Source organism: Protopterus annectens, chromosome 15.part0, assembly GCF_019279795.1.
Source record: "Protopterus annectens isolate FY-2018-M chromosome 15.part0, PAN1.0, whole genome shotgun sequence".
Classification (NCBI taxonomy): Eukaryota; Metazoa; Chordata; order Ceratodontiformes; family Protopteridae; genus Protopterus; species Protopterus annectens.
In genome coordinates, this window is record NC_056749.1 from 308266545 (window position 1) to 308290539 (window position 23995).

Here is a 23995-nt window from a genome sequence, read left to right on the forward strand (position 1 = left end):
AGAAATCAGTCCCCAAGTTATAACAACCACAATAAAATGAAGGAAATATACTTAAATCAGCTTATGTCCAGTTGATGTATGCAGACAAATCTCAGTAGCAGCAACTCTACTTAAAATGATTACCAGAGATGTAACCAACACAGGTTTTAAAGTTATCAGAAAACCCCCAAGCTAATTAACACTTAAAGGAATTTCAGAGCAGTTTAACAACTAGTGCAGAGCTTCAGACACACACACAAGACAGTTTCAACAGAGCTAGATCTGAGAAATCAGTCCCCAAGTTATAACAACCACAATAAAATGAAGGAAATATACTTAAATCAGCTTATGTCCAGTTGATGTATGCAGACAAATCTCAGTAGCAGCAACTCTACTTAAAATGATTACCAGAGATGTAACCAACACAGGTTTTAAAGTTATCAGAAAACCCCCAAGCTAATTAACACTTAAAGGAATTTCAGAGCAGTTTAACAACTAGTGCAGAGCTTCAGACACACACACAAGACAGTTTCAACAGAGCTAGATCTGAGAAATCAGTCCCCAAGTTATAACAACCACAATAAAATGAAGGAAATATACTTAAATCAGCTTATGTCCAGTTGATGTATGCAGACAAATCTCAGTAGCAGCAACTCTACTTAAAATGATTACCAGAGATGTAACCAACACAGGTTTTAAAGTTATCAGAAAACCCCCAAGCTAATTAACACTTAAAGGAATTTCAGAGCAGTTTAACAACTAGTGCAGAGCTTCAGACACACACACAAGACAGTTTCAACAGAGCTAGATCTGAGAAATCAGTCCCCAAGTTATAACAACCACAATAAAATGAAGGAAATATACTTAAATCAGCTTATGTCCAGTTGATGTATGCAGACAAATCTCAGTAGCAGCAACTCTACTTAAAATGATTACCAGAGATGTAACCAACACAGGTTTTAAAGTTATCAGAAAACCCCCAAGCTAATTAACACTTAAAGGAATTTCAGAGCAGTTTAACAACTAGTGCAGAGCTTCAGACACACACACAAGACAGTTTCAACAGAGCTAGATCTGAGAAATCAGTCCCCAAGTTATAACAACCACAATAAAATGAAGGAAATATACTTAAATCAGCTTATGTCCAGTTGATGTATGCAGACAAATCTCAGTAGCAGCAACTCTACTTAAAATGATTACCAGAGATGTAACCAACACAGGTTTTAAAGTTATCAGAAAACCCCCAAGCTAATTAACACTTAAAGGAATTTCAGAGCAGTTTAACAACTAGTGCAGAGCTTCAGACACACACACAAGACAGTTTCAACAGAGCTAGATCTGAGAAATCAGTCCCCAAGTTATAACAACCACAATAAAATGAAGGAAATATACTTAAATCAGCTTATGTCCAGTTGATGTATGCAGACAAATCTCAGTAGCAGCAACTCTACTTAAAATGATTACCAGAGATGTAACCAACACAGGTTTTAAAGTTATCAGAAAACCCCCAAGCTAATTAACACTTAAAGGAATTTCAGAGCAGTTTAACAACTAGTGCAGAGCTTCAGACACACACACAAGACAGTTTCAACAGAGCTAGATCTGAGAAATCAGTCCCCAAGTTATAACAACCACAATAAAATGAAGGAAATATACTTAAATCAGCTTATGTCCAGTTGATGTATGCAGACAAATCTCAGTAGCAGCAACTCTACTTAAAATGATTACCAGAGATGTAACCAACACAGGTTTTAAAGTTATCGGAAAACCCCCCAAGCTAATTAACACTTAAAGGAATTTCAGAGCAGTTTAACAACTAGTGCAGAGCTTCAGACACACACACAAGACAGTTTCAACAGAGCTAGATCTGAGAAATCAGTCCCCAAGTTATAACAACCACAATAAAATGAAGGAAATATACTTAAATCAGCTTATGTCCAGTTGATGTATGCAGACAAATCTCAGTAGCAGCAACTCTACTTAAAATGATTACCAGAGATGTTGCCTTACTAACACAAGGTGCAGGGTTTGAGTCTCACAAGGGATAACTGGCTAGGCTTAAAATGCCTCACAAGGGCAGTTAGCTTAGTACTAATCTATGAACCAAACTGAGTAGGGTCAAGGGTTTGGAGATTATACGCACCTATATCCTTGTTGATAAGGTCCATGATGAATTGCTTCATGGCCTAACAGATAAGGCCAGTCAGGCTAATAGGCCTATATTTCCTGGGGTCAGTGGAAGTGCCACTGTTGTGCAAGGGGATAACAGTGGCTGTTTTCCATTCAGCTGGGATGAAGCCAGAGCTTAGACTATGATTGAAAGAAGAGGCCACAGGCCCTGATGAGATCTGAACTCATGTCCCTTGGTTTACAAGACCAGTGCTCTAACCTCTGAGCTACAGAGCCAGCCAAGAATTATCTTCTGCTCAGGTATTTTCTGAATTTTTAGGCATGTACCTACATTCTTTAGTAAGTACTAGGCTGGCTGCTCTTTTGAGCTATTTTCAGAATAGCAATTTCTCCTTGAAAGGTGAAAATCAAACCTTGTACTTTGTAAATGTGAGGTAAACACCTTAACCATTATACTATTCCCGTCCCCCCTTAAAAAATTAGGAACCCTCTACAGAAAGAGGCAAATTCTAACCAATAATGCTAGGGTGGGCATTGCTAGAACACAGCTTCTTTCAACACTTCTATACGCTTCACCCTTCTCACCAACCTGAAGAATACAGACATTACTAAACTCAAAGCATGTTATAACAAAATAGCAACATTTGCTACAGGGTCTACATATTGATTACACCACTGTCTAGCCTTGAAACAAACTCTCACATCTCCTAGCTTATAATCAGCTGACAACAGCCCAGAAACTCCTGCACCAGCCAGAACAAAACCCAATACTTCAAAACTTAATCGAACCATATTCCAATAATTGAGTATTATGTTCTACTAACAAATCATTATTAAAAGTAAAGAAGGCTAACAACATAGCAGGAGACTCTGTTTAGTCAAACCACATAGCCAAAATCTGGAATGCACTCCCCCAAAATGTTACAGCTACTACTAACACTGTGCAGTTTAAAACGCTTCTCAAAGCACATTTAACTAATGCATGTCTCTGCTCATGCAAGAGTCTAGGTTAGTCTAGCCTATCTATAATAAACTTCACAACAGCTAGCTAATGCTTTATGAATCTAAACACAAAATCTGTCTCCTCTCACTGCCTACATATCTAAATCTTAAATCTCTTCCTATAATGCTGTTAGTATAGCTTCCCTTCTATCAATCACTGAATTCCTATATTTTTAACCTAAATTTAGTTTGCATTTGTCTCTTAACTTAAATCTACCTCACTAATTTGTCTATTAATCTAAAATCACTTCACCTACATGTGTTTTTTGCCTAGTAATCACCACATTCTGCATATGTTATTAAACTCAAAATTACTCTCTATGTCAAACAGTACCTGTAAATATACTTTTTGCCTTGCTAACTATGTACTTATTGATTTAATGGGAAAGTAAAAATAATTTGTATTATGAATTTCTTTCTCTCTTGTTTACCTATTTATCCATGTATCCTTTATCAAATGTATGTGCAACCTCTTACATGTCTGTGATACACTACTGATGATTATTCTGGAACGTTTCTCCCCAGGCCTCTGCTGAAAATTAGTTTCCACCCAGTTTGACTTTCCCGGCAAACAAATATAAAATAAATAAAAATAAAATAAAATTCTGCCCTTGTTAGCTTGATTCTTATCATTGCCAGCAAAAACTGTTTGTTTTATGATTGCAAACTGTAAGTAATATGCAAGAAAAATGTAACAGTATGGTGCTGCTAGCCATTTTCTCTATACGGTTGAATACAAAACACTTTTATGAGCGCAAAAGAATAAAATGAATATACTGACATATTAAAAAGCTGTTTTGTTGGCTGTATATTAAAAGTGTGAGGCCCACTATTGCAAGTGTTTGGAAACTAATAAATTTTGATTTAGGAAGAAAAACTACAAGTTTCAATAGTGTAGCTTTCATCTCCAAATATGGCATTTTAGTTCATACTTTCATAGTGACATCACATTGCTTGCGGATGGCGCTGGCTTCCTAGGTGTCATTCTTTCTCTTATGTATTATCAACACTTTTCAAGTCTGCCCCAGTTGGTCATTGTTCCGGTCATCATTAAAGTCTTTATTATAATTATAATGCAGTCTCATTTCTGAAGATTTTTTAATTCCCAATTTTCACCCTCCTATTCATCACTGTCACTCAGCTTTGAAGCCACCAGACCTGAAAGTCCTGGGATCTGCTTAGATATTTCACACAGGGATTCACAGTGATACACAGGGAAGCTGCCAAGTATTGAAGTTGCAACGCTACTAAATTACCCTTCTTTGCATGAGACATTAAATTAATGTTCCATTTGACACTAGCAGTTCATTTGAATAAGGATTATGTAGTATTTGCTAGCAATGTGTATTCAAATTCTATGCATCCTATACACAACCACTGCTTTAGATCTAAATTATGTATAAGCCAGCATAGCTTACCATAACTGTAGATGTTCAAGTAAATCAGTACTGCTGGCTTAGCCAAATTAGTTATACCCTGCCAAGCATATAACTGGCCAGTCTTCGAAAGCCTTTGTCTCTTTCCACCTAGGCTGCTGGTGGCAGGAGATACCAAGGGAGAAAAGCAGCAGCCAGAGTGCTAAAATCTTCAGGACTTTCTTGTTAACTGAAAGAGAAGTAGGCATCTTCCGTGATGAGGGGATATAGGGTGCAAAATATCCTTTACTCTAGCTACAGCAAAATACAAAAATACAGTAACAGGGATGAACGGAGGATGAAGTTACCCCAGACACATAGAGTTAGAAAGCAAGATCAAAAACTGCAGAAGTGCACTTTATTATGTTTTAGCACAGGTTCGAATCTGCTACAGAAGGCTGATTGCTACAAAAGTACTTGTCAGTTTGGTACTGTGCAAGCCAAAATGTCTGTTTTTTTTTTTTTTTTTTTGCTGTTGCTGAAGACTAAGCGGTTGTGGGTCAGCGTAAGAATTAGCAAGACATCTGGTACTGCTTAAGCCAAAGTGCTTTTTTTTTTTTTTTTTAAATTATCTCCTCTTCCCTTAAACAGCTGCAGGAGTGGGCTGATATAAAGGAGAATGAGCACTGGGAACAAGATGAGCCCGTATGGTTCTGACTTTAGTTGCTTATGCACATCTGCACATCCAGAATTTTGAGAATTCAGTCTCCCTTTTTTTTTTTTTTTTTTTTTTTTTTTTTAAAGGGTCTGGAAAGAAGACAGAGAGATTGTTGAAAGCAATCTCTGAAAGCTATTTAGGTATGAATGAGAGATTTTTCTTAAAGTAAGTATATTTCTGTGGAAAACCAAATAGTGTTGTACCACCATAAGAGTTTTCAAGTCAGATACTCATCTTGCAGAGGTCAGAGCAATAGGTAACACAGTCCTCCAAGTCAAGAAACATATATCAGCCAGAAAAGCTGCTTCAAGGGAAATACAGTTAACATTTCCAGGGCAAAGTTAAAATGGAATCCAATCCAAGCAGGATTGGGTTCAGTCTTTTATGTGGTTCCTGGTTTTTGATGTGGTAAAGTTAAAATTGCAAGAAGGTGCCATCTGTTTCCTAGGCGGCTTTACATACAAAATCCCCTTCAAGAACAGCTTAAGTTAAGAATAAAATGACCGGGGACGATCTATGGGCATTCTTCTTGAAATGGAAGAAAGATGAGCTTAAACAGAGGAGTAAGACAGGCCAGAAGATATCTGCTGACACAAATATTCCAAAACCAGTGGTACAGAAACCAGAAAAGAGCCGGTTATTAGTGAGGCACCAGCTAGCAAATCTATTCCATTTACTAATATAAGATTTCCTATCAGCAAGTTTCTTTGCCTCCTTTAACAACTGTTGCATTTCCTTAGAAAAGAAAAAAAAGTTAGCTAAAAGGCACTATAATCAAATCATCCAAGGCAGTCACTTGTAGATGTTTGAGTTTTGTGGTCTAACACCCCTTTTCTTGTGTGAGTAGATCTAATACAAGAGGAAGCTTGTGGTAATTGTCTTTGTCCAATTCCATTAACAAGGGAGAACCGCTGATGCCTGGATTAGAGGCAAATCACCACTATAATTATCGGGGAGTCTTTATGAATCTACAAAATGAGACTGGATTTCAGTGGAAAGGGTAGAAAGGCATATATGAACATTCCTGTCTAAGGCAATGAAAAGCGTTAGACTTGGTGCCCCGACTGTTTATGTACCATGTTACTATGGCATTATCTGTTATCACCTGCAAAGGGTGCAGCAACCACTGTTGGTGAAATGATTTTAGATCATGAATAACAGTCAGCATCTCTTTCACGCTATGTGATTTGGCATGTCTGGTTTGGTCCAAAGACCTTGCACTTTCAGCCCCAAGTACATGGCTCCCCGTCTAAAATCTGATGCAGCTATTGTTACAGATTGGTAGGTGTTGAGAGAGAGAGAGAATGGGAGACCTGAATTCAAAGATAACTGTTCTCTACATCAATGTAACTCTGTCTGCATAAAGCTCATAATGGGAATCCGAATGGTCAGTGGTATGGTAATCCCCTGTATGCCAGGCATAGATCTCACCTCAAAAGCCTGTAGGAGACAAAATACAGGGATAGGGCATTGGGGCGGTCTGCATAAGTCATATTACTTACACCCTGTATTCTTTTAGTAAGAAACCTCTGTGGACTTCCTGTTGTTGGCTATGCCTGGTTAGGTGCATACCAAAGGGGGCATTGTACTCAATGATAGGTCTGATGAATGCCGAATACATTGGAGCAATGGCTTCCTTGGACTTAGATGCCATACCTTTGTTTATATGTTGAGCGACAAAGAATGATTTCCTCATCACTGTAGACACGTGATAATCAAAGGCTAGATTACTATATATGTGTGTCCCTATGTCCCTGACTACTGGGTCAACTCTAAGGGGTGTGTTGTCAATATCATAGTTACCAGGGATGGATGACGTCCCAAAACACACAATTATGCATTTCTTGGCATTTAGTTTTAGTCCATGACTCTGACAGCAGTTGTTTGTCTGTGTCAGCCCTTCCTGGAGAATATTTGTGTCAGTGTGAGATTCAATGACAGCTCCTAATTTGCAATCATCTACAAATTTAGTCAGCCAGAGACCACTGACATTGGCCTTGACTTTTGAGAAGTAAAGGGAGTGGTCCAAGGACTGATCCCTGAGGACTCCTCTTGTGACTGGCCTCATTGTAGAGATGGACTCCCCAATTCTAACTTCCTGGGTCCTGTCTATGAGCCAGTTGGCTATCCACTGGGTGACATACGTGTTTCTACCAAAACTCTTGAGTTTGTCAACAATGTGTGATTGGGGTATTGTGCCAAATGCATTGGCCCTCATCCATTGCTTTGGTGACCTTCTCAAAGAAGTCCAGCAGGTTGAGTAGGCATGATCTGCACTTGACGAAATCAGACTGGGTTGGTTCCAGTGTCTGGATGTTTAGTATATCTCTATTGATCATCCCACTGATAATTCTTTCCATTGCTATACATATAAGACTAATGAGACTTATGGGTCTGTAGTTTCCAGGGTCTGTAGATGGCCCACCTTTGTGCAGAGGGATGACAGTTTCCTTTCTCCATTCATGAGGCATGAAGCCTGTTTGGAGACTACAGTTAAATAGTTATTCTAGAGGCTCTGATAGGTCATGTTTCATGCTATTTAGAAGGCATACTGGGTTACTGTCTGGGCCCACAGATGCAGTGTTTTTGGTCTTGAGAGAGCATTAAGGACCTGTTCCTTAGTGTGTGTGTATGTGTGTGTGCGCGTAGGGGGAGTTGTATTTGATTATATTTCCTGAGGGAAGGTTGAGGGGGAGAGAGGAGTAAATTTGGAGCTGAATTCATCAGCCAAGAGGTTTGCTATATCTTCTGGATCAGCATAGGTGGCTCCATTTACAATGAGCTCTGCATATAATTGTGTATTGCCTTTGAGGTTATGGACATAGCTAAAGAATTGTTTGTGGATGTCCTTGGACTGGGAGGCCAAACGTAACTCAAATTTAGCTTTGGTAGACTTTATTTGTTCTCTGAGGTGTTTGTTTAGTTTGATGAGAGTGCTTTTATCCTGTTGGGTTCTGCACCGCCTAATTTTTGCCATGATTTTCTACCTTCTGTTATACATCTGACTGATTTTGTGATTCCACCAGGGTGGCTTGTTTTTTGAGATAGTTCTGTACTTCTTCCTGGTGGGTACAGCTGCATATATGCAGCTATTAACATGCTTTCACAGTATTTCTGTAAACAGTTCTGCATAGGCATAAGTGTTCTCATAGTTTATGGGGGCTTGAAATTTTGCCAGGTTCTCACTTAATAGCAGGAGGTTAGCCTTAGAATAGTTTCTGAATGTTCCCGGTTTAGCTGGGGTTCCAGGTTTTATTTTTTAATTGTCTCTTTTATGATGAACATTTTTTACTGCCTGTGGTACAAATGGGCCTGTTATCACTGCAACAAGTAAGTTCAAAGGTTAGTGTGTGTGTATGTGTGTGTGCGTCCGTTTGTGCACATGTGTTTAGGTCATGATTGTAATTGCACTGGGTCATGTGTACATTTGTGAATGACCTATGTTTGTGTGATCATGTAGTTGTATTGTAGTGAGAGAGTGAGTGTGGTTGTGTGTGTGCGTATGTGTGTATCGATGTGCAACACTGTTGCATGGGTTATTGTTCAATTTGTGTTAAGCATTTGATTTGGAGACAAGACAATGAGCCACTAATAAGCCTTTTCTTCCACGTCTTTTTCATGTCTCTGAATCACTAGCTGCATAGTGCTACTAATCTGCATCAGTTAGAATCACTAGTGCTACAGAGGCAACCCTTTTAAATAACCTGTCTCATAGCTTCACCAGCCTACTGTTATGTTTTACCTTTGATCTCATGGCAATTTTACTGATGCCACATACATTGTAGAACCTATATTTAACATTCCAACCTAGTGTTCTTCAATCTACACATATAGCTGTTTTATATATATCTATATAAATAAATATATATATATATATATATATATATATATATATATATATATATATATATATATATATATATGGATCTACCTGAGTAGATCAACATGTTAAAAGAGCGAAAACGACTTCACCGATGCCAGAAGATCGACAAGGCAGAAGACCGACGGAGGAAGACACCGACGCTGAGAACACTGCGATGGGGAAAGGATGTGTAAGTATGCGGTAGTGACGGACGTTAGGGTGCGAGTAAGGTAAGTGTGCGATGTTGGCGGTGTGTAGGGGTAGGGGTGGGATAAGTGAGTTAGGGTTAGGGCGCGGGTTGGGTAAGGGTGCAAGTAAGCTAAGTGTGCGATGTTGGCGGTGTGTAGGGGTAGGGGTGGGATAAGTGAGTTAGGGTTAGGGCGCGGGTTGGGTGAGTGTGCGATAGTGACGGACCTTAGGGTAAGGGTTTGGGTTAGGGTTGTAGATAGTTGTGTATGTATGGGTTAGTGTTGGATCGTAAGGATTGTGGTGTGCTTGTGTTGTGTGTGTGGGTTTTGGATAGGGGATTTGTTTTGTTTGTTGGTATGATGCGTCGAGTGTATGAGGTGTCGTGTTTGTGAACTGTTGTGTTTGTGAACTGTCGATCTTCTGGCGTCGGTGAAGTCATTTTCGGTCTTTTAACATGTCGATCTACTCAGGTAGATCCATATATATATATATCTATATATATCTATATATATATATATATATATATATATATATATATATATATCTATACACACACACACATATATATATATATATATATATATATATATATATATATATATATATATATATATATATATATACATATATGTGTGTGTGTCTGTGTGTGTATATCAAAAAAAATATATATATTATACACACACACACACACACACACACACACACACACACACATATATATATATATATATATATATATATATACAGAGAGATCTGTGTATATATGTGTGTGTATATATATATATATATATATATATATATATATATAGGGTCTGCTTCTAAAACCCAACTCCCAGAAGACTGACTTTCACAATGCTAAGACCACAATCACGATACTGCAGAACCTTGAATGTCGGCTGTTTACTAGGGTAAGTAAACTCTTGTCCAACAAGCCCTTTTCTCCACTCTACTGTGATCCTGGAGGTGGTATATTTAGTTGGGGGGGTGAGGGCACAGTCCCCCACATTGGGGGTGTGTGGGTTTTACTTACCTCGGCATGAGATTCATTTGCATTTGGCCAATTGTTTACTTACTGTAGCAGCAAACAGATGACATTTGAGGCTCCACGGTTTCGTGATTGCAGTTTCAACATTGTGAAAGTCTATCTTCTGTGAGTCAGGTTTTAGAAGTAGACCCATATATATATATATATATATATGTATATATAATATAGTTATAGATATATAGATATACAGATATAGATAGATACATATATATATAACAAACTATGCCCCCAGATCACAACCTGTATCAGACTTGTAAGATTCTTTCACAACAAATTACTGTCCATATTTCTTTCAATATATTTTACTTAGAATGAGAATATTTTTTCACATCTAGTCACATCTTAGTATACTCAAAAGTTGTGTTTGAAGTTTCTTTCTTATTGCATCATTACTGAACCAAAGAAAAAAGATGACTCACTTTTTTCATACACAAGTCTGAGGTGACTCTTCCTTAGCCTGACATTAACGATACTTTCAGAAATTTTATATATTCAGTATACTTAATCCACCTGTATTATTTTCTAAATGACATTCTATTTTACAAGGATTATTCTACATCCCTAAATCATATGAAATCTAAAAATAAAAATTCTAGCCTTGTAATCTGCTGGCATCTGCATAAGAGTATAAGACAAATAAACCAATGCTGGTAATGCACACTTATTAGATTTCTTTAGCTTTTTCCAGTTTTGAAATTCAGTGTTCTTTTTTTAACTATGAACTTTATTTTCTGCTTTACTTGTATTCTTATTCTAAAATATTTTCTGTTACCTACTTTGAACACTTTATTCACAAAATATCTGTTTCATTATTTATTTTTCGCTTTCGATTCAAGATGCTCATAAATACCTAGAACATGTAGTCTAGTGGGTAATGCTGCTTTATTTGCAGTCTTTATGCTGTCATAGGCGTCGCTTGTCATTACAGATGCCAGGTGTCTTAATGACACTAGAATGAATCATCACATTATGCAGCATTGTACAATTAATGAAAAGCTTGGTGGTCTTGTACAGGATGCACAGTATTATCTATAGGATGGTGTGTTTATACCTTAATATCTCCTTTAGAATGAGATCATATGCTTTATCAGTGACTGGTCCTGCTCCTCATTACATCAGTCTCTGCCCTGCGTTTGCAGTAACGCTCATTGTCCTTGACTGTATCAGCTGGGCAGCATCACCAGTGGAATAAAATGGTAGTTACATCATCATGGAATTATAAGCATCTGAAAGTCAGATATAAAATTCACCTATGCACACTCACCTCCCAAAAATGTATCACCTGTTGCAGAGTCATCCTGTGAATCACTGGCTTTTTTTCAGCAACTAACATTTGTAAACCATTACATTTTATACTCAACCATGAAATAACCCAGTGAAATCCTCCTGCTCAATACTCTCCATGCTTTCTGATTTTTATATGTTTGTGTCATGTGCACTGCCATCACTTCAAGCACAGAAATTCATCAGGATGTCAAATGTATTACCCAATGTATGGCACTACATGGACTAATACCTATTCATATTTCCCCCCTCTAGATCGTTTTTTTTTTTTTTTTTGCTTCTGACTGATTATCATTTAACTTTACCAATCATACAAGAACTCATTCATTCCCTGGCACTGTGGGATCAACCTACATAACTGTCAGGGTTATTAGTCTTTAGAGGGTGGGGCATCATATGGGCAAACTTTAAGGAGCACTTGTGCTCACTCTAGCATGCTGGTAATTGCCAGCCTTTTTCTGCTACAGCTCTTATCCTAATCTTTGGTGATGACATTACTCAGGGGGGGTGCATAATGCTTCTCCAGTCCATACATGCATGTTCACTCACATGCAAAGCAATGGTGCTACCATCACTGGCTTAGGCAGTCACAGTGCACAACCTCCTTAGACCAGTGTACAACCTTTGCTTCATGGCAGTAAAGCATCATGCAAACCTGGGCAGGGAATCACCTCCCTCTCATATTAGATAAGTACTGGCCATCCTCTCTGCTAGCCCTCAGTTTCCTAAGTGACTTATCAATCCTGTGTCACCTGGGTCATAGTGAAGAGCTGTCCGTGTTTCACACAAGCCTTGCCCAGTAACATCTTTTCCTTTCAGTGTGCTAATCATGATAGGGGGATGTGGAATCTTGTTGGTAACTTGTGTCTTGTGAGTTTCAATAACATCAGCTGAACTGCCAGCAAAATTGATGTCTGCAGGATGCTGCAATAGTCTCTGAAGATATCTGAAAATATTACATTGCTTTGTTATGTACTACGGTACGCAGTTTGGGAAGGTATGCTGCATCCTTAATGAAGATGACTAGGGCATGGTTCTGACATCCACAGTGGGTGAAGGAACTGTCCCTGTTGTCAGGATGCACAGAAAGCTATAGTACAGTGTAACTGTGTGTCATATCTGTACTGATCATTGAGCAGGCTGTCAGGTCAACAAAGCTCTGCTTTAAGAATAATTATATATTCAGTACAATCTGTTTGGGCATGTGGCACCAATACTCATGGTCTACCTCACTACCACAAGATTGATTTCATTATCTAATAAGATGATCTGTAATATCTAAGAAATGCATAGATAGAATCAAGCTTTTGGTGTATATGCATTGGAAATCTTTGTGTGTAGCAGGGCCCAGTCTTACGATCTGTTTAGCAAACATTCTTGAGGTATCTATAGTCACATCTCTGAGCAGGTCAGCTGATGATACAGAAATGAAGACAGTTTTGTGAAACAGGTGTTGCAACCAGAAATTCTCTCAAATGTCTCCAAGAAGAAAAAGTTGAGAAAATAACATGTCCATATGAGGGGTTTCCATCCCTACATAGCTCCTACGTAGTACAGTATAACCCAAATACCACAGCTTCAAATTCCACCACATTATCATCAGGTGAACAGAACAGCCCCAGCACCAAGTTATTATTATCCTGTTGCCCAATATATCAAACAAACATGAAAACCATCAACTAGGTATCTCTGTTTCTCTCTCACACAAATATCACTACTTTTATAGCACTCCTGCTGAAAAGGAGATTTTTGGAAATGTATGAAGACTTTGGATTTTTCTTCTCTTAATAACTCTTCATCTGGTATGTATTTTTGATAAGGAAATGCTCACAAAATCAAGTGCAGCAAGTAGGAATAATTCAAATGTTTTGAAAAAATATTAAGCTATGTATGCATCTGTTGAAAAGCTTTATCAAAAGTTTATTTCTAAACATGAATTAAAAAAATTGTGGAAATACAGAGTGAGGTGTGCTGTTCTGCTGTAATCTGATTCATTCATGCATATTTACAGTAACACAATATCTAATGACTAGAGATTCTAATTGTGTGTATGTACATGGGTATAACAACAGTTCATTTCTACCTGCCAGGTTTTGACTTCTGCTCTTAGGTACCCATCTGTCACAAAAAGGATGATGAGAAAATTCCACTGATGACTTCAAAGTGGTGCCTTGAAACTGAAATGCTGGTTGGAATTCAGATACTTTGCAAGTACTCAAAAGGTGTCATAAGAGGAAACAGCATGCCACCATCAATGCTAAAGACATGAGTGGTACAGCAAAGCAAGTTATCTAATTAGTAATGCTGAGTGTCATCTGGTTAAAAATGTTGGTCCCGTATGAACTATTTAAAGTAAAGATGTTATGGCTTCTGGCCCATGGCCAGCAACAATTAAAAACAAAGTAGGAACGTGAGACTTATGTTTACATATAGCAACACCATTCATGGGTTATGCAATATAATTAGACAAAATTGGATGAGAAAATTAGGAAGGTGGTGGGAGAGGAACGAAGTTTCAGTTTCAGGAGGAATAAGAATTTGAAAGATTTATTGAGTCATGAATGTAGGAAGGACAACAGACTGGTTGAAGTGAGTAAAAGATCCAAATCATGTGGGTCCTGTAAGGTGTGTAGATATATAAATAAAGATACCAACTTTACACACCCTGTCACTGGCAAGACATATTAGTTCAGTGCTAGAGCTAGATGCAGGGCCATGAATGTGGTTTATCTTGCTACGTGCCAACTATGCAGTTACTACTATGTAGGCAAAACAAACTGCATGCTTAAAAACAGGATACTCAACCATTTATCAGCAATCAAGGTACAGAATGAACACAATGCCCTATATAGACACACATTAAATCATGAGGGACATTATTTTAAATTTCAGGTGATCTGGAATATAGTGAAAGGCATTAGAGGTGGGGATGTGGTGAATGACACTAAGTATAAAGAGGCTAAATGGATAGTGGAACCTACAGCACACAGGCATCCAGGTCTCAATGATGTCATTCCACTGAAACCTGCTTTGAAAAAAGATAGGTTCAGTATTGAGTCTTGACTGGTTGTCACTCCCTTTAAAAGAATGTTTTAAATTTGAGCTTTTTATCTGATGAAGGGCACAGCCCAAAAGTGCTCATCTCTGCAGTTTTACTTCATTTTATGTTTGTTTTTATTGTGTTGAATGATTAAATTGTTTCTTCCTAAGTGGTGGTAGCTGCTATTTTTTCTTTGGACTGTTGGTGTTGAGCAGCATTACATTCAGTGAGGTACTCTTTGCTTGTTTTTTTAACCTTTTCATCTCTGTAGGTGACAAGATATCTGGTCAGGAGGCAAACAACTCTTCTCATCCAGCTGGGGTCAAAACACACAAACATAAGTTGCATGTGTGACCATTTCTTAAATTGGATAATATAAATATATCACTATAAACATCTCATCTGCATGAACCATGAACAGAATTACCATTACATATCAGTGATCTTGTTTTGTTTCTAGAAGGCATGTTTCTGCCCATTCTAACCTCTAGATGATCCCAAGTGGTGCAGAATAAGCCCCCTTGGTCAATGTTACCATTAACTAAAAAAAAGAAGCACAACTTTTATTTCTCCTACTTAACAGCTATATTAATGTCAAGAGATTTCTAGCTTGTCTATGATTTTAAGGAGGTGTTATTCATACTAATGACCCCAGACTGAAGCTAGTGCATCAAATTGAGACCAAAAATGGGGGGTCAGGGGGATGAATGTCTGCTGGTTCACTGTTCCCCCCATTCATTATTTCCATCTGCCCAATAGGAACCTGTAAAGTGAAATTTTATTACAAGAAGATAAAATACAAAACCTTACATAAATTATAAGACCTTAAATTACAGGACCAATACACTATTACACCTATTTTGAACCATGGTGGAAATCTCTATATCGAGCTTGTCCAAATCCAGGGCATTTAGATGTACTTCATCTTCACAGTAGAAATAATTATCCACCTTTGAAAAGTCTGGATGCCCAATGATTATAAATCTAATTTGAGGCCTTGCTGGAGTTTAGGTTGGTTATAAAAAGAGCTGGAGCCTCTCTGTCTTTGAAAGGCGCATATATTTCTAGGACTAAATTCCTGTTTCTGTCTTTGTCTCTCAGTCACTCCCTGTAAACTCAAAGTACACTGCTGGGCTAATCTGTTCCAGCAAGTTGAAACAGGCTGGTTCTTTGAGCAATGAGAGCATACATGGGTACATTTACAAGATGGCCATGTGCATTTCCCTATATATTAAAATCACAGCAGTATTTTTGTTTGGATGCAGTCTCAGGTTAACAAGAAGAATTACCCTGAGAATGTTTGTCTTGCACGGAGCTCAACAAGATGTCAGAATGCCTCTCTTCTCACCTTTTAGCCTTTGCTGTTCATAATCCATCCAAGATGTGCCCTCCATAATCCATCCAAGATGTAACCCCCCAAGCCCCTCCCTCCCCATATGTTGTGTGATTCTTTGATAGTTAGAAAGTAAAACAGTAATAGTAAAGCTTGGAGGCAATCTTTCTCTATCAAAATTAACAAGAAGACAGCAAAATCAGCATTTCAATTACTTGTGTCCCATGTTTTTGATAATGATTTGTGTGAGGATTTCTTCTCCAATGCTGCAGAAGCTACCATTGTCATTAGCCTCAAGTTTCTCATCATCTAGCGTACACTGAATCTCTTCCAAATTGACCAAATCAAAAACATTCACATAGTTACAGTTGATCACTTTCTCCCTAATAGAACTGGGAACATGGGCTGAAATATAGGACCTGGTGCAACAGGAACAATAGCTGAATTGTGGCAAAGGGTTAAAGTTGACATGGGAGCCAGGAAGTAGGTAACTCTTATATCAATAATTTGACTAGAATCTGCACCTTATAAGTTAGGGATTTCTGAACATACAGCAACAATGCTGTTCCCTATATTCTGACCTATGTGAGACTGCTAAGTAAATTAATACCACCAGCTAACCTGGATGTGGACTGTTCACTGTTGAACCCTTTCTATAAAACTATATCAGAACGTTTGCCCCTGCCTTCCTCAGGCAAATCATTTTAAAATTATTCTAGGTATTTGACATCAGAAGACCTATTGCCATTGGAACTCTCTCCAATCACTTTTATACTCTTATTACTTCAGGTTCATAGCTAACTGCCCTTGCGAGCCATTTTAAGCCTAGCCAATTATCGTTTGTGAGACTCAAACCCTGCACCTTGTGTCTGTAAGGCAAACACCTTAACCATTAGGTATTCAAACCCATGAGGCCTGTGACTGAATTGACAGAGAGTTATTAGTGTCCTCAATCCAGGATTGCCCTCTAACATTATTACCTGGGAATTCTGGAAAAGGTGGCACCTTGTCCAGAACATTCACCATCCGTTTCCTTGAGCCAAATGGTTTGGGTTGAATTTGAGCGCCTTTGATTTTTGAAAACAACTTTTCCACTTCTGCTGCTATTCTTGCCCTTTTAGATTTAAATGTCTGTGTCAATGATGATGCCAGAAGAGACAAAGAGAGAAAATAAAATCTTGTGCTGTGACTCTCACTGCAAATTGGGTGCCTAAGCTTTTTAACTTTATGACTTGATTAAATAAGATACATCAACTACCTTAAACTGGCTAAATGTGACGATGAGCCTAGAACACAGAGTGGATATACCAACAAACTTGTCTCAATACTAGTGAGAAAAAAATTATATGCTCTTAAACCATGACTTGTAAAGATGTATTTTATTTAATATAGATTATAATATTTTATATACTTGCACAACAGCACAACGGTATACCAGATAAATAGCCTGCTCCATAGGACAACCAACAGGAAAAACATAAAATGATAGTCAGCAGTTATAAAAGTAAAATGTCTTTAATGGAATCCAAACATAAGCGCTTTCACAGTTACAAAGACTGCTTCTTCAGACGATACAATATCGTCTTTGATTGACACGTAAATACCGAAAGAGCAAAACTTTTAACGGCCAAATTACTTGACACCAGGAAACAGTTTCCTACTTAAAAGCCAAGTTGTTTAAACATGACCAACAAACTCTGTTTCCTTTATATACTTGACATCATCTTTTTGGGAACTCCCCTACGATGCTTACAAAATTAAATAATAAAAAAAATCTATCGTTACTATTAGTTTCTGCATCTTGGCATGCCTATGATTCCCAGAACAATAATAAAAAAAAGTCCCTTCTTTCTTTTTGTACAGAATCCTCTTCATCTGTGATACACCTCTGTCTTAGATACTCAAGCTAACCTTCCTCTGACATACGAGGCTGTCAAATTGAGTTTTGTATCTGTGGAGAAAGCTGAGTGAAATTTCTATCAGTGATCTTATTCCACCTGCCATTCAATCAAGCAGACAGGGAAACCTGTGTAATTGTCAAACCAAAATGCTCCAACTTAGAAATGAGCTGCAAATGACAATCACTACGCCACTAATGCAGTTCCCAAATGATCTCCTCAAACACATCAGCACTGCATATGTTCCCTGCTGAAGTGCAAATCAGAATAACCAAGGCAAATAACAGGCAACCAACAGTTGATTTCTTCCCAACTGAGGCACCACCAATCAAGAGACTTACAATTAAATTACACTCCATCAGAAAAAGACAGAGACCACCACCAACTACTGTTGGTAGTGATAACTGAATCATCTGATGCAGTCCACAGACAACTTACAGAAAATAAAATCCTATTCAGGTAACCAAATGTGACCTTGACAACAAGTACACAGACACTGAAGAATAAGACAACAAATCCAAAGACAACAGTCCCCCCCCCCCCCATCTTTCTCTCTTTTTTTTTTTGTGTTATCTATGAATATACACCAGGGTACATGACCACTTCACAAATGACTGCCTCCAGCCAGTAAACAAACTTATAAACACAACCAGTCTTATTTCCTGTTTTAAATGACTCTCAAGCAAATCAACTAATGGCAATACTGAGATGGTCGCTGGCAAATGGCTCCACATGTAAATGTCTGTGAGGAACCTTGATGACCCATTGAACCAGTTAAAGAACCATCCACAGAAGTGTCAATAATGTACTTGTACAGCTTTAATAGCTGAACCTTAAATAGACTCTCTACGTTTTCATCTCTGCGAGTGGAAAGATGTTTGTCCTGGTGGCAAACAGCTCTTAGAAGACTGGATTTTAAGCAGACGCATTTGAGTTGTTTAATACTACGAAACTGTCATAGAAATCCAGCAAAGAATATATGTAATGTTGATATACTTCAAGATGCTTCTGCATGTAACAATGATATATCATATTTGATGACTTACAGATAGTTCCCAAGAATGAACATATAGTAGCAAACAAATATGGGTCAGAAGCATATCTAGAAACAGAAAAACCTAGTAGCACAACAAAAAAGTGGTGAAATAACTATTAAAATGGTGGTGAAGGTACAACTAGGATAAACATACACAGTTACAGGAAGCTATATAGAAAACATATTGGCAAATAGGATGCAGTTTCTAGAGACTCTAGAGAAACAAATAAACATGCAGGATGATATATATGAAAAGCCTTATACAGACAAAATAAAAAATAATAATATATACATATCTATCTATTGTATGAGTGATTAAATGAGGGAGAGAGCAAGGTTAGCTTTCAAGTACAGATGATGAACAAACAAGGGCAGATGGGCAAGATATATTTCTGAGAAAAAACGAAAATCTAATAAAGCATGAGTGTATGATAGCAGACAGGAAGGTAGATTGTCAAGTAGTAGCTGTAAGAAGGTCATTTTGAATCATTTTCAAGACAGCATTAAACAGACTCACAGTAATGGCGGCAGGGGTAGAAGCAGTGTAAGAGCTGACCCTGAGAGGCATAATGCACACTATGCAAGTCGCAGATGTAACATCATCTGAACTGTTAAAAAATATATTCAGCAGAAAATATAGCACTTAGTATTTATCCACCCATGGACTGCTCACCTGCGCATTAGTTTGTGTCATTTTGACTGATATAATGATTTCTTCATATATTTTACATTGATGATTACTTTGATATAGGGAAAAATCAGCAGCCACAATAATGTTCATTATAAAAGCTTTGTAAATATATACAACGTTCTTTATGCTTTATTATAACTAATTTCTCCAATACCAGCTCAGAAAACAAAAAGTAAATTAATCTCTCTTGAAAATACACATACTGATGAATGTCAATTAATGGCATCTTTCCTGCTGGCTCCAAAATGCAGTGAATATATTTAAGATTGATTTTTATCTAAAGGCTTTTTACAATGTCTTAAAAATAGAGTCTTCTTTGGATTATATGAAGTCCTTGAGAGAAATGATGTCTTCAATGGCTTTGGTGTGTTTCAAACATAACGCTTTTACTGAACAATCTTTCTTCACTGGAACTTGTATTGCATGCCCTTCTGCACAGTCTAATTTGCTATAACAATTTAATAATAAAAAAGCACAGAAAGAAAGATTTAGCATCATTAAGTATTAAGATGATGCCATGAAAAGAAAAACTGGAGAAGCTATTTCATGTGATTTTACTGATTATGGTTACAGTGCTAGGACCCATTGTGATATCCTATTGTAATTTGACAAGTTTTGCTCTATAAAGTAGGGAGGAACATCTTCACTGTAATAGCCTACAAGTAACAGATAATCCAAGATCTGTCAGTTATTGCATAGCTTACAAATGGCAGTTGCTGTCACACATTTATACACTTTGTCTTACTATACATATTTGTGTTTATTATCACTATTATTTCAATCAAATTTATGTTTGAAAATATACTAGAAAAGATGTTTTTATTTTTTCCCAATTTCCCATCCTAATATTTTTTAGAGCAAAACAAAGCAATATGACACCATCACATGCTATAAACAGATGCTAATTTTATACCTCTTATTGCATCACATATGGAATTTTGAAGAAGCATACATATCTGAGAGTTTATTATCATGATTTCTTTTTATCACTATTAAAACAGCTAAAGCAGCTCCGTATATAATGATCTGAAGTAAATTATGTTAACAAATATTAGGACATGAAATGATTTGCGAGATAAATGGAGCTTCTGGTAGCCAGATGCATAAATGGGATCAGTAATGAACATCAAACCTCAAAAAAATCAAGAGCAACATCATCATACATTTAACCTACAACTCCCAGACAACATCAGCACACAATACATTTTATAAAACTTATACAGCTTTTGTCGTGGGGTGGAGCTGTGTTACCTCTCAGTGGGATTGTAACCAATCTGAAGATATGCTATGTCTGATGTCACACAAATTTGCAGAAAAGAAAAAAAAAACTCTCTTTTTTTCTCCTACTCCAAGTCATCTGATCTCACTGATTGTTCTAAACCGAAAGGTAACAAGCAACAGTTCAACATCTAAAGCACTTCAGTGCAAAAAATAAAGAACTTTGCATAAACCCACTTAGCATCTAAAATTGTGGTAAATCATTGCATCAAACATTGCAGTCTTCTCTCAGATATCTTCCGTGCATAGAATATACAGCTGTGCTCCTTTCTACAGCAAATGTGTGATTGATATTCCAAAAAACAAACTTCAAAATAACTTAATATACCAATACCAAATAATGTCACTTTCATTAGATCTAAAATGGAGCACATCCAATCTATATTTTTCAAGAATGTTGCAATGATTTTTATTTTAGTAAAGTAGTACAACATTCATTCTGACAGAATCAAGGAAGAAGTAAGGGTAGTAGTTCAGCTCTGCCTATTATTTACTAACACCATTGTAATCCCCAATTTTAACTTTGTTCCTTCAGTGTATGAACCATGAATCGTAATGGTGATGGTGATCATGATGATACAGTGTACTAACTGACTCCTAAATGTTTTGCACATAAGTTTCATGGTATTCCCTATAAAAAAGTGTCTGCTAGTCTAAATCTAGGTGGTCTACACGTCCTTACCAAGTTATAATCTGCTCAGCAAGGACTCCTTCTGCAAAAGATACAGAATATTTTCAGGCAAGAGCAAAACGATGAACAATAATTAAACAGTAGATTTTTCTATTAGCTACATAACAGAGCCAGTGAAAGCAATCTCAACATTCCCTGTTGGTTATGCAGGTTTCAGCTGATGGGACAGCTGAAAATTAATGTTTTTACATGAATTAAACAGGCGATATGCTTTGCTGTATTGACACTGTACTTCATGGATTGTAGTTCAAGATACACCTGTTTTCAAGCTAGAGATCATGTTAGACCAGATTCAGCATGAGGAGAGTATACTGAATGGCTAACCAAACAATCTAGTGACACCTTAAAACTGTTTATACAATTGGTAGACATACATAAAATGCAATTATTCCATAAATGAGGTACGTTGTGAAAAGCAAATTTGAAATGCCTTAAAGTTATACAATAACCAAGATGGTATCAAAGCTTACTATCTTTAAATGATCTTTTGGAATTATTTAACTCAAATTCAAGCAATATTCTTAACTTCTTGTAGTGTAAATCTCCCTAACTATTCCTTGTTTGGTAACAATCCTACTTAAATCAAAAGGTGCTTCAGCAAAGTATTAGTTTAAGGGTGTGCATATGTGCAACCAGCTTATTGTACACTTTTTATTTTTTTTATATTTTTCCCCTAACAGATTTGTTTATTTTTTCAATTGAATTGTACAGGTTATAGGTTACATAAAAAGTGGGAAAAGTTTTGAAATGATTTATTGTGGTCGCATTTTTTATATCACAAAAACCTGGCATTTTAACATGGGTGTGTACATTTTTTATATCCACTATACATGAACACAGGCATAACTTTCAACTAAAGTGTGTCCATTGTTGTAATAAAGTCCTTCTGCATTGCACAGCTTGCAAACAAATGGAATGTGTCTACATCTAGGGATGTCATTGCCCTCATCTTTTACTCAGTCCTAATTAGGCCAGTCGTTAAGTATAATGCCCCTTTTGGCATGTATCTGTCCGGCCCCATGTGACAAATGGAATGTCCAGAGAGGTACCATACTGGAAGGACTCAAGACCTAATAAATATGCCCTATATGGACCAACTCAAAGGCCTGTCACTGTACTCATTTCCTGCAGACTGCTAAGGGTTACCTGTCCCTAGCATGCAAGGCATCCTCTGACCTTACAATGATGGATTTACTGTATATCAGAAAGTGAAATGGCATGACAAATACTCAGTCCATGGGTATAAACTTCTTCTGTAACATCAGCAGAAGAGTTTGTAAGTATAGGTACATCTCTGCTCTGGAACAAACTTCCCATCCATGTAAAACAAACCTCACCTCTGCCCATATTCAAACAAGACTTGGATCTATGGATGGAAAACAGAAAACATATCCCAGGACTACTTCATATACTATTACTGGATAGAGGCAGCTCCTAATTGCTTTAACCCATGCATGGAACCTCTCAAATTATCTATGATATGACTCCAGTTATTCTCATTAGGGGCAATAATAATTATTGACCATGGGATGGATAAGGCCGATGTAATACCAAATGGGTTAATTCAAGCACAAGAAGGGAAACTGGCTAAGCTTAAAATGGCTTGCAAGAGCAGCTAGCCTAGTATTTACCAATGAACCTATAAGGCAGAGAGGACTGACAAAATGGACACATGGGAGTAATAAAGAAGAACAGGAAATAGGAGAAACTGATACACATGTAAAACCAACAGACACAATCAGGAAGTTCTGGAAACACAAGGAGGGAAGACATGGGAGAAATTTAGAAAAATAAATGGTAAGCAAATGACTGAGGGCAGGACAGAATAAAGGCAGCATGCCAGTCAATGTCTGACCAAGGAAAGATATTAGTGGGACCCAGTAGGTAGTGGGCCGAGGTCTCATGGTCTGGTTGGCCAGTGGCAATACCCACACCTGCCCCTTGTGGTCTGCTGGCACTGGCCAACCAATCCAGAGAGTCCCTGACTTGTTTTAAGAGCAGGTACATAGGTAAAACCAAAAGAAGGCTCAGGGATCACCTTAGAGACATTAAAAATAAAAAAAAATGAACAATGCTTTATATGTTCACACTCTAGAATGTCCCAACTATAAGAAATTTTTATTCTTTGTCATTGATAAGAGTACAGAGTGACTCTAGGGGTGGGGGTGATGAATCTGAATTAGATGCCAGAGAAACTAAATGGCAACTGAGACTGAATTCTTGTTGCAAGCCAGGTTTAAGTGATTATTGTTCAATATCTCCCCTTTTAAAGCAAAGGGCAGCAGAGGTTTAATTTCAAGTGTACCGTGAAAACACTCTTCTGACTGCAACTTACAGACCAAATATTTTCTGCACTTTTGAGTCTATTTTGTAACAATGTTTTTTTACTTTTATGTTCATTATTAGTATTAACACTAATATTTTTTATCTTGAATGCACTGATTGTTGTGGTTTACAGCATGTT

The 23995-nt window shown here is 37.4% G+C and overlaps 1 non-coding gene across 1 annotated transcript; it reads right to left on the minus strand.

Moving 5' to 3' along the window:
* Nucleotides 1-2312: 2312 nt before the first annotated feature.
* TRNAT-UGU lies at nucleotides 2313-2385 on the minus strand. The gene has a single exon. It is a non-coding gene; the product is annotated as a tRNA-Thr (tRNA).
* Between the last annotated feature and the right edge of the window lie 21610 nt (nucleotides 2386-23995).